At 39.8% G+C, this 10,830-nt stretch overlaps 1 non-coding gene across 1 annotated transcript; it reads right to left on the bottom strand.

Annotated features, from left to right (window-relative positions):
- Positions 1 to 3,464: 3,464 nt before the first annotated feature.
- Positions 3,465 to 3,571, bottom strand: LOC129658245 (U6 spliceosomal RNA). Its single transcript, XR_008717338.1, has one exon. It is a non-coding gene; the product is annotated as a U6 spliceosomal RNA (small nuclear RNA).
- Between the last annotated feature and the right edge of the window lie 7,259 nt (positions 3,572 to 10,830).

The following is a 10,830-nucleotide window of genomic DNA, read 5'->3' as shown; positions in this document are numbered from 1 at the left end:
GGAAGTTTTAATAAAATTGCCAGAGAAGCATATGACACAGTACTTTTGATACAGCAGAGTCTCTCTATACACACCCACCCCCAAGAAAAACATACATTTGAAAAGGTTAGTTGAGACAAGATTTTCGCAAACATTGAACGCAAGGCTGAGAGTTTAAAAAATCTCTTAAGATTCGTTGCACTGAATGGCAATGATACAATACAAACAGTATTTTACAAAGATTACTTTTGACATATGGGGGCATTGATCGGTTAAAAAGTGGAGAGAAATGGAGTTGAGAAGAATAGCCAAGTGACTATTTAAACGTTCCAGGCCTAAGAAGTAGTAATGTCTGATTTTAATGCTAACATGAAGACTAGAAAGACAGGTACAAACAAAAAGACGTACTTTGAGGGATTTGTTTGGCTATGAACAAAAAAAGAAGGAGAAAAAAGATAACTGTGAGTGACAATACTTGAGAATGTCAGAAATAAGAGCTAATTAGGAAAGGTGTTTTGTTTTAAACAAATTGAGTTTGACATGAGAACAGAATGGCAGGTTTCAGCCAAAAACCACTCGAGTTAATGTAAGAATAAAAATTTAAAACAGGGAGTTAAATGCTTCAAATAACTAGGCCATACTTATTCAATTACCCTGGATATTTACACAGAAACTTCATGGTGGACATAGTAGCTTGGTATTATCTCCATTCCAACTGCGTTCTCTTGGGCCTTCCTAAAATGCAGAGTCTGGAAAACTAAAAAAAAAAATATTAGAAACAAACCACTGCATTTTCCAGATTATCTTGTAGCTGGGCTCCTGGGTTAAAAATAGGTTCTGCCTACTAGATGTGTTCTTGTCAGATTGGGAAGGCAGAAATGAGCCCACGGTCCAGCTGCTTTGGCAGCGAGATGCTATCCACCAGGGCTACAGACACGCGTTGAACTTTTCTGCAATACTGGATCAGGGTTGTCACTTGCTTGTGGCTACGGAGAGCAATTGTAGTGACTGCACCAGCTTCATGATTCTGGATCACAGTTATGTTGGTGGATTCTTGACACTAGAATTACCAGGCAGTGTCCTGAGTTCCTATCATCTTTTTAGTGGCCCAGGTAGCAACTTCCCTGGCAGACCAGCTCAGTAGTATTTCTTTAGTAGCTGTTGCTAGAGGCCCAGCCTGGAATCCTGCCATTCTGTACCATTTTTCTAGATTCCACATATATGTATTAATATATGATATTTGTTTTTCTCTGACTTACTTCACTCTGTATGACAGTCTCTAGGTACAGATGAACCTATTTGCAGGGCAGGAATAGAGATGCAGACAGAGAGAATGGATGAGTGGACACAGAGGGAGGGGAGGGGGTTGGGACGAATTGGGAGACTGAGATGGAGGTATGTGCACTGCCACGTGTGAAATAGATAACTAGTGGGAAGTTGCTGCACAGCATAGGGAGCTCAGCTCTGTGCTCTGTGCTGACCTAGATGACTGTGATGGTGGAGGGGTAGGGATAAGGGGTAGGTCCAACAGGGAGGGAATATATGTATACATACTGCTGGTTCACGTCATTGTTCAGCAGAAACTAACACGACATCATAAAGCAACTATACCTCAATTTTTTAAAAAAGAAACTTTTCATAATCAAGCATTAGTAATAACTGTTAGAGAGAGGACATAAAACTCCCTCCTGTCTTCTAATTGAGTTGTCTTTCACATGTACCATACCAGGTGATAAGAAAACTCACTAAAGGACATGGTCTACACAAGGCCTCTCATCCATGATGACTGGTGTCGAGGGATCAGAGGAGGCTCTACATTCTAGCCAATTAGCATAGTAGACCATTAGCCTGAGTCTGGTTATCAGGGGAAAGAAGTGATGACTCGGCGCTCAGAGAATCTGGCTGCCAGGATACAACAGGGGACAGAAAACAAGCAAACAGGCTGGAAGACCTTGGAGGAGGAACCTGAAAACCTGACAGGAGAGGGCAGACAAAAGAAAGCACCCAGACTATTTATTTCCTACAACACATTAGTGGCCCGACTCAGCTAAGCTAAGATGGCTTCTTAGTAGCATAGATGAGTAAGATTTAACTTTTTAAAAATTAATTAATTTATTTTAATTGGAGGCTAATTACTTTACAATATTGTAGTGGTTTTGCCATACATTGACATGAATCAGCCACAGATGTACATGTGTTCCCCATCCCAAACCCCCCTCCCATCTCCCTCCCCATACCATCCCTCTGGGTCATCCCAGTGCACCAGTCCTGAGCACCCTGTCTCATGCATCGAACCTAGACTGGCGATCTATTTCACGTATGATAATATACATGTCAATGCTTTTCTCTCAAGTCATCCCACCCTCGCCTTCTCCCACAGAGTCCAAAAGTCTGTTCTTTACATCTGTGTCTCTCTTGCTATCTCACATACAGGGTCATCGTTACCATCTTTCTAAATTCCATATATATGCATTAATATACTGTATAGGTGTTTTTCTTTCTGACTTACTTCACTCTGTATAATAGGCTCCAGTTTCATCCACCTCATTAGAACTGATTCAAATGTATTCTTTTTAATTGCTGAGTAATACTCCATTGTGTATATGTACCACAGCTTTCTTGTCCATAAATCTGCTGATGGACATCTAGGTTGCTTCCATGTCCTGGCTATTATAAACAGTGCTGCGATGAACATTGGGGTACACGTGTCTCTTTCAATTCTGGTTTCCTCAGTGTGTATGCCCAGCAGTGGGATTGCTGGATCATAAGGCAGTTCTATTTCCAGTTTTTTAAGGAATCTCCACACTGTTGTCCATAGTGGCTGTACTAGTGCATTCCCACCAACAGTGTAAGAGGGTTCCCTTTTCTCCACACCCTCTCCAGCATTTATTGTTTGTAGATTTTTGGATAGCAGCCGTTCTGACCAGTGTGAGATGGTACCTCACTGTGGTTTTGATTTGCTTTTCTCTGATAATGAGTGATGTTGAACATCTTTTCATGTGTTTGTTAGCCATCTGTTTGACTTCTTTGGAGAAATGTCTGTTTAGTTCTTTGGCCCATTTTTTGATTGGGTCGTTTATTTTTCTGGAATTGAGTTGCAGGAGCTGCTTGTATATTTTTGAGATTAATTCTTTGTCAGTTGCTTCATTTGCTATTATTTTCTCCCATTCTGAAGGCTGTCTTTTCATCTTGCTTATAGTTTCCTTCATTGTGCAAAAGCTTTTAAGTTTAATTAGGTCCCATTTGTTTATTTTTGCTTTTATTTCCAGTATTCTGGGAGGTGGGTCATAGAGGATCCTGCTGTGATGTATGTCGGAGAGTGTTTTGCCTATGTTTTCCTCTAGGAGTTTTATAGTTTCTGGTCTTATGTTTAGATCTTTAATCCATTTTGAGTTTATTTTTGTGTATGGTGTTAGAAAGTGTTCTAGTTTCATTCTTTTACAAGTGGTTGACCAGCTTTCCCAGCAGTCTTGTTAAAGAGACTGAAAGATATGAAATGCCTCATGAGTTTGCGTGTCATCCTTGTACAGGGGCCATGCTGATCTTCTCTGTATCGTTCCAATTTTAATCAGCTGAATTTCCTGGCCAAACCGATAAACACCAATCCCAACTTGAGGATTATTTCTTACTGCTAGCCATATTCAGTAAAGGAGATCCATTATCCTTTAGAAAATTCTACAAGATACACAGACATCATTTACTATATCATACAGCACTGTGTTCAATATCATGGTGAATCAAAAGAAAATCAGTCTTTGTTTTACCTGGAGTTTAAAAATCAGGCTGACTCCTGAAGGTGAATGTGGAGGATAAATGAACTCTCTAAAGTTTCATCAAAACTCCTCCTTTATTCTCAATCAGGAATCGTCTTTAGAAGGTGAAGGCATGGTGACAGCTCACTTATTAACGGAAACTGCAGTTTAGGGCCACAGTCCTCCACTTCAAGCACTTCAGATGTGGCAATGAGACACCCTTACCTGCTCGCCAGAGGTGAGGAACACGTGAAAATACAAATCCCAGTTTTCTATATTAGGGCAAGAAGACAAGCTAAATATAGTCTGAACATTTCATTGCAATAATTTTCAAAGTACTAGGTTCTGTGTATTTAAAATTAAATATGGCAGGGGTGGGGGTTACTTTCCTGGTGGTCCAGTGGTTAAGATTTTGCCTTCCAATGCACGGGGTGTGGGTTTGATCCCTGGTCAGAGAGCTAAGATCCTGCATGCCTAAGATCCCACATACCTCATGGCCAAAAAGCAGAATATAAAGCATAAGCAATATTGTAACAAATTCAATAAAGACTTTTAAAAAAAAAGACATTAAAATAATCTGGGCTTCCCTGGTGACTCAGATGGTAAAGAATTCGCCTGCAATGCAGGATCCCTGGGTCAGAAAGATCCTTTGGAGAAGGGAATGACTACCCACTCCTGTATTCTTGCCCAGAGAACTCAATGGACAGAAGAGCCTGGTGGGCTACAGTCCATGGGGTCACAGATAACAAAATTGAATTAAATGGAGGGAAGAAGATGAACATGGCAACTTAGGTAAGATGAATGATTTGGATAAGTTTTGAAACTCATCCCGCAACCTATAAAAAGAGACAAATGGACCGGTCACCTGGCTGATGGCAGGTAAGCACTAAAGCATGGATGGAGAACACAGGCCATATTGCTGATGCTGCTCGGTGCTGACTGACAGCACTGAGTGCCATTAGCAACATCACTGTTATCTCACCTTAAGTGAGACTGAAAACTACCCCAAGGACTGCCAGGGAGGCGTGAAAGCACTTAAGCAAATGTCAACAATGAGAATTCTTGGTCTATCTTGTTTGTTTGTTTTTGTCTCCACCAAAGTTACATGAATAAAGTACTCTCTATTAAATGTCATGGGCGAAGAAGTAAAAGATTGAGCCACATTACAAAACAAAGCCAAAAAAAATTAGTAGACAAGAGAAATGTCTGCAGTCCAAATGAAAATTACAGTTGCCAATAGTGCAAATCGATACAGAAAGCTATTGATAATAAACCCCAGATGACAATCAATTGATAAAATCTTAAGAACTCTGAATGAATAGAAATTTTAAAGTTTGTTTAAAAAGAAAGAAAGAAAATGACTTCATTGGGTAAATCAGATAACTATGTACTACTACTACTACTAAGTCACTTCGGTCGTGTCCGACTCTGTGCGACCCCATAGACGGCAGCTCACCAGCCGTCCTGGGATTCTCCAGGCAAGAACACTGGAGTGGGTTGCCAGTTCCTTCTCCAATGCATGAAAGTGAAAAGTGAAAGTGAAGTCCCTCCATCAGGCCCGACTGTTAGCGACCCCATGGACTGCAGCCCACGAGGCTCCTCCGTCCATGGGATTTTCCAGGCAAGAGTACTGGAGTGGGGTGCCATCGCCTTCTCCTAGATAACTATGTAGCTCATCTCAAAAAAAGAAATAAAATAAATTCTGACTTCTTAATCTTAATTTTAAATGGTGATATATATTCACCTTGGACTTGAGAGCAAAAGAAATGCTGATTCTAAAATAAACATTGCTATCACATGTTGGTGATCCCATGGAAATATCGTGGGTTAGGAGGAGAGATAGGAAACCCAGATTTAATGTCCTTTGGGAAAACTAATGAACTGGTGATTTACCTCCAGAGACTAGAGAAACTGAAAACTCAAACTATAAAAAGAATACATTAGTGCTTTGTTCTCAAGTTTCTTTAGAAAGTAATTGCTTCCCTTGAAAGTAGTAAGTGCAAATGCATGGGATTCTTAAGAAACAATGAAATTTATACCTATGAATTTTATATTCCTTTATATTTTTGCTTTTGTAATATTTTTACATCCTCTTCCCAATCTGTGATTCTTGCGTTCCATATCACTTTTCAACTCAAGAATTTAGGTTGAAAAAGATTCCCCCAAAAATATATTAAAAATTCTTTACAAATTTCCATTAACTATCTTAGAGGGGGAGCCTGTATTTCATTGACTGTATTTTATGCAAATAAGATCAGAGGAATTAACATATTGGAAGGAGCTGACATTTGTCCTGATATATTGAATCGTTAGCATGACAGAATCACTTAAGCTGGATTCACTAACATCAGGTTTCCTCTCATTATTGACCCCTACAGAGTAGGCTCTGACAAGTGGAACTGCTGCAAAGTTCATTAATAATGTGGAATAAATCAATTGTTCAGGAAATACTGAAAACAGATGACACTGAACTCATGCATTTTGCAAGTTCAGCACAAATACATCCCCACCAAGGACACAGACTCTCTGCATGTCCTTTTCTGACCTACCCATGGAAACTGGTCTTCAGCCTCCCTTGTCCTCAAGCATCCCAGGGGGATACAGCTCTTCCGCCCCCTGGGAACACAGCAGGCCAATGGACATTGAAAAAGAATAGCTTCAGGCCTGAAGAGAAAGGCAATGGAGGCGTCTATAAGATTTACAAACATAAGGTGAGTGACGACCATGACTTAGGATGTGTTCCTGGGCTTTTTTCACATTTCTGGTTACTATTTCAAACATGCTATTTCTATTCACTACCGACTCAATGGACATGAGTTTGAGCAAACTCCAGGAGGTAGTGAAGGGCAGGGCAGCCTCGCTTGCTGCAGTTCATGGGGGTCACAAAGAGTCAGACACAACCGAGTGACTGAAGGACAACAACTAAAAGAAACAGAGTTTGTCTGGGTTGAAGAGTATTAGCAGGAATAGGGAAAGGCCAAGAAGATAACCTGGTCTATGATGCCGGGGCAGCTGCTTCTAGAATGTGAAGAATCCCTTACTATAGATGTTCCCTATGGCTACAGGCAACAGCATGCTTTCTAAGGACAATCTCTGTTCATATTACTAGGGTCACCTCAACACTCTTCAAATTGTAATCACTTAAATAACTTTCTCACCCAGAGGTTTTAGTTTAAATATGTCTGTACTCCCAAAACCTTTAGCAGTGTGTCTTTCTATATTATACCATAAAGACAGGGAAGTCTGGGGTGCTGCAGTTCATGAGGTCATAAAGAGTCGGACACAACTTAGCCACTGAACAACAACAAATAATCAGCTACTGTTAGTCTATGCTATTGGGGCAGAAATAACATGGATAAAGGAAATCCACAGAGAACCTCAAAATCATCTGATTTTGGCCAATAGATTCAACTTCTCACCCATCAAGCCTCAAATTAAAGCTCTTTTCCTTGATTGATTTTTTTTCCTTAGCCTCAGAATTGCTTAATAGAAATGCTAATGAGCAGTGCAATAACCAAAAGAAAGGTGGAAAGAGAAAAGGAAGAGAATTAACAGAAGAGAATAATCTATGAGGTAGGAGACTGGCTATAATCCGATGAGAATGACTTGCCCAGATTCATAAACTAGTGACATATTCCTCTGTACGTTTCCTTTATTTTGTTTTTATCAGACTATCTATTCAAAAAGTGAGCTCAAACATTTTAGACATTGCACACCAGAATTCTTGAGAGAAAAATGGACGTGAAAACATTCCCATTAAACTGTTTTTGGTTTTTCTTGCCATGGGGATAGCTTGGTTGGGGGGTAGTAATATTTAGTGTTTGTATTAAACCTAATTGCTTTGGTATTCAAGGGAAATCTAAATAAGTTTTCAGTTAATTTTTTAATTGAATTATCTATAAAGATTTCATATACCTCAGAGCTTCTGTGAAATGATTGACAGAAGTCCCAGAGTACATGAAATCAAGGCTCCCTCTGTGAGTGTGGCCTTCACAGGTCCCTAGCTGGTTCCTTCTTCTTTAGGTCTCCGTATAAATGTTGCCTCTTCAACATCCCAAACCATCCCAAACCAGCCTTCCTTATTATTCCTTAGGTTCACACCCTGTTAATTTTCTTTCTAGTCCTTTGTTGTTCATTCTATAAGTCCTGTCTCACTATTTGTGACCCCATGAACTGCAGCATGCCAGGCTTATTGTATTATAATTGCTATGCTTGTTTTAATTAGTTTATTTCAAGTTTTTTAGCTCCTACCTAACTAGGATGTAAGTTCCATGAGCACAGTAACATTGTCCGTATTTTTCACCATAGTGACTTGTAGAATGGTAATTTGTTGTTGTTACCATTGTTGTTCAGTCGCTAAGTCATGTCCAGCTCTTTGTGACCCCATGGACTGCAGCACGCCAGGCTTCCTGTCCTTCACCATCTCCCAGACCTTGCTCAAACTCATGTCCATTGAGTCGGTGATGCCACCCAACCATCTTGTCCTCTGTTGTCCCCTTCTCCTCCTACCTTCTATCTCTCCCAGCATCAGGGTCTTTTCCAAAGAGTTGGCTCTTTGCATCAGGTGGCCAAAGTGTTGGACTTCAACTAAAGCATCAGTCCTTTTAATGAATATTCAGGACTGATCTCCTTTAGGATGAACTGGTTTGATCTCCTTGCTGTCTGAGGTACTTTCAGGATTCTTCTCCAACACCACTGTTCAAAAGCATCAATTCTTTGGCACTCAGCCTTTTTATGGTCCAATTTCTTTATGGTAATAAGCATCAACATTTGTTAAATGTATGAATAAATAAGAATGTGAGTACTTTACATACATCTAGCAATCCATCTATTCATGTTTTCTTTGTTTCTTAGAATTTGGCATAAAATCTCATCCTATTTATGATTTTTTGTACCCTCTCCAGAATCAAAGTAATCCAACCAGTTTAAAATTCTGGACAGAAGAATTCTACACACACACACACTCACTCACACACACAAATACTTTAGAAGCCTCTGTTTTAAGTGTAATCATTAAAATTACAGAGAATTTGAGTAGCATCTTCTTTTGTTCAGTTCAGTTCAGTCGCTCAGTCGTGTCCGACTCTTTGTGACCCCATGAATCGCAGCTCGCCAGGCCTCCCTGTCCATCACCAACGCCCAGAGTCTACTCAAACTCATGTCCATCGAGCTGGTGATGCCATCCAATCATGTCATCCTCTGTCATCCCCTTCTCCTCCTGCCCCCAATCCCTCCCAGCATCAGAGTCTTTTCCAATGAGTCAACTCTTTGCATGAGGTGGCCAAAGTATTGGAGTTTCAGCTTCAGCATCAGTCCTTCCAATGAACACCCAGGACTGATCTCCTTTAGGATGGACTGGTTGGGTCTTCTTGCAGTCCAAGGGACTCTCAAGTGTCTTCTCCAGCACCACAGTTAAAAAGCATCAATTCTTCAGCGCTCAGCCTTCTTCACAGTCCAACTCTCACACCCATACATGACCACTGGAAAAACCATAGCCTTGACTAGACGAACCTTTGTTGGCAAAGTAATGTCCCTGCTTTTGAATATGCTATCTAGGTTGGTCATAACTTTCCCTCCAAGGAGTAAGCGTCTTTTAATTTCATGGCTGCAGTCACCATCTGCAGTGATGTTGGAGACCAAGAAAATAAAGTCTGACACTGTTTCCACTGTTTCCCCATCTATTTGCCATGAAGTGATGGGACCAGATGCCATGATATTTGTTTTCTGAATGTTGAGCTTTAAGCCAACTTTTTCACTCTCCTCTTTCACTTTCATCAAGAGGCTTTTTAGTTCCTCTTCACTTTCTGCCATAAGGTTAGCAAAGCAAAAGAAAAATTCTCTACTTAACTTTTTGTAAAGTTTCCATTAAGTGTCTAGCAAGTTTCTACTAAGAGTGCAATAAGAAGAAATCAGGTTCATCTTAAAATGTGACAGCCCAGAGAATCCTTGACATTCAGTGTTCTATACCACAGTGTTCAAGACAGCATAAGGTAGCACCAGAAATCACACTTACAAACTCTATAATGGTAATCATTTCACAATATATATCATGTTGTACATCTTAAACTTACATGTTATATCTCAATAAAAATTGCTTTAAAAAGAAATCACACCTAAACTGTCTCCCAGTTTTTATTCACTCATTCATTTATGGAACCAATACTTATTTTGGGTTCCACTTATATTCCAGAGACTGACCACCCCTGTGGTTGTGGTGAAGACAATATAGACACAGAGATTAAAACCACCTCATAGAGTGGATGTATGTATATGTACAACTGATTCACTTTGCTGTACATCTGAAACTAACACTACATTTTAAATCAACTATAATTTAAAAAAAATTTTTTAACTCTCTTCATATATGAAAACTCACTTAATACATGAATAATTCTTTGCAATATAGGAAATGCTTTTGAATCTACTGTTTCCTTAAAATCCCAAGCCCAATTTTTGGCTTTTTGAAAATATCAAAGCATGGCTTCTAGGCACAAGATCCCAGGTAACTAAAGCAAAGAGATCCTGAGGCTCAAAAACTAGAGAAATAACTAAGACCTACCCAAATTAAAATATAAGAAAATTACATTTGTAGAACATGGGACAATTTAAAAATCTAAAAGATTCTGCACTTAGATTTCTCCACAATATATTGAAATTCTTATGTTTCTCCGAAGAAATGAAATAGATAAACACACAAGGCACTTGACACAGCATTTATTCAAATCAAATAGCAACAAATTTTAAAAGCAGGCCTGTAGTTGGACCATAAAGAAGGCTGAATGCCAAAGAATTGATGTTTTTGAACTGTGGTGTTGGAGAAGACTTTTGAGAGTCCCTGGGACAGCAAGGAGATCCAACCAGTCCCTTGCGCCTTGGAAGAATAGCTATCTCAAACCTAGACAGTGTTTTAAAAAGAAGAGACATCACTTTGCTGACAAAGATCCATATGGTCAAAGCTATGGTTTTTCCAGTGGTCAGGTATGGATGTGAGAGTTGGACTAAAAAGAAAGCTGAGCGCAGAAGAATTGTGGTGTTGAACTGTGGTGTTGGAGAAGACTCTTGAGAGTCCCTCAGACAGCAAGGAGATCCAGCCAGTCCA

The sequence above is a fragment of the Bubalus kerabau genome, chromosome 7 (assembly GCF_029407905.1).
Source record: "Bubalus kerabau isolate K-KA32 ecotype Philippines breed swamp buffalo chromosome 7, PCC_UOA_SB_1v2, whole genome shotgun sequence".
In the NCBI taxonomy this organism is placed as follows: domain Eukaryota; kingdom Metazoa; phylum Chordata; class Mammalia; order Artiodactyla; family Bovidae; genus Bubalus; species Bubalus kerabau.
The sequence above is the reverse complement of the archived record's forward strand: the minus strand, read 5'-3'. Positions and strand labels throughout refer to the sequence as shown.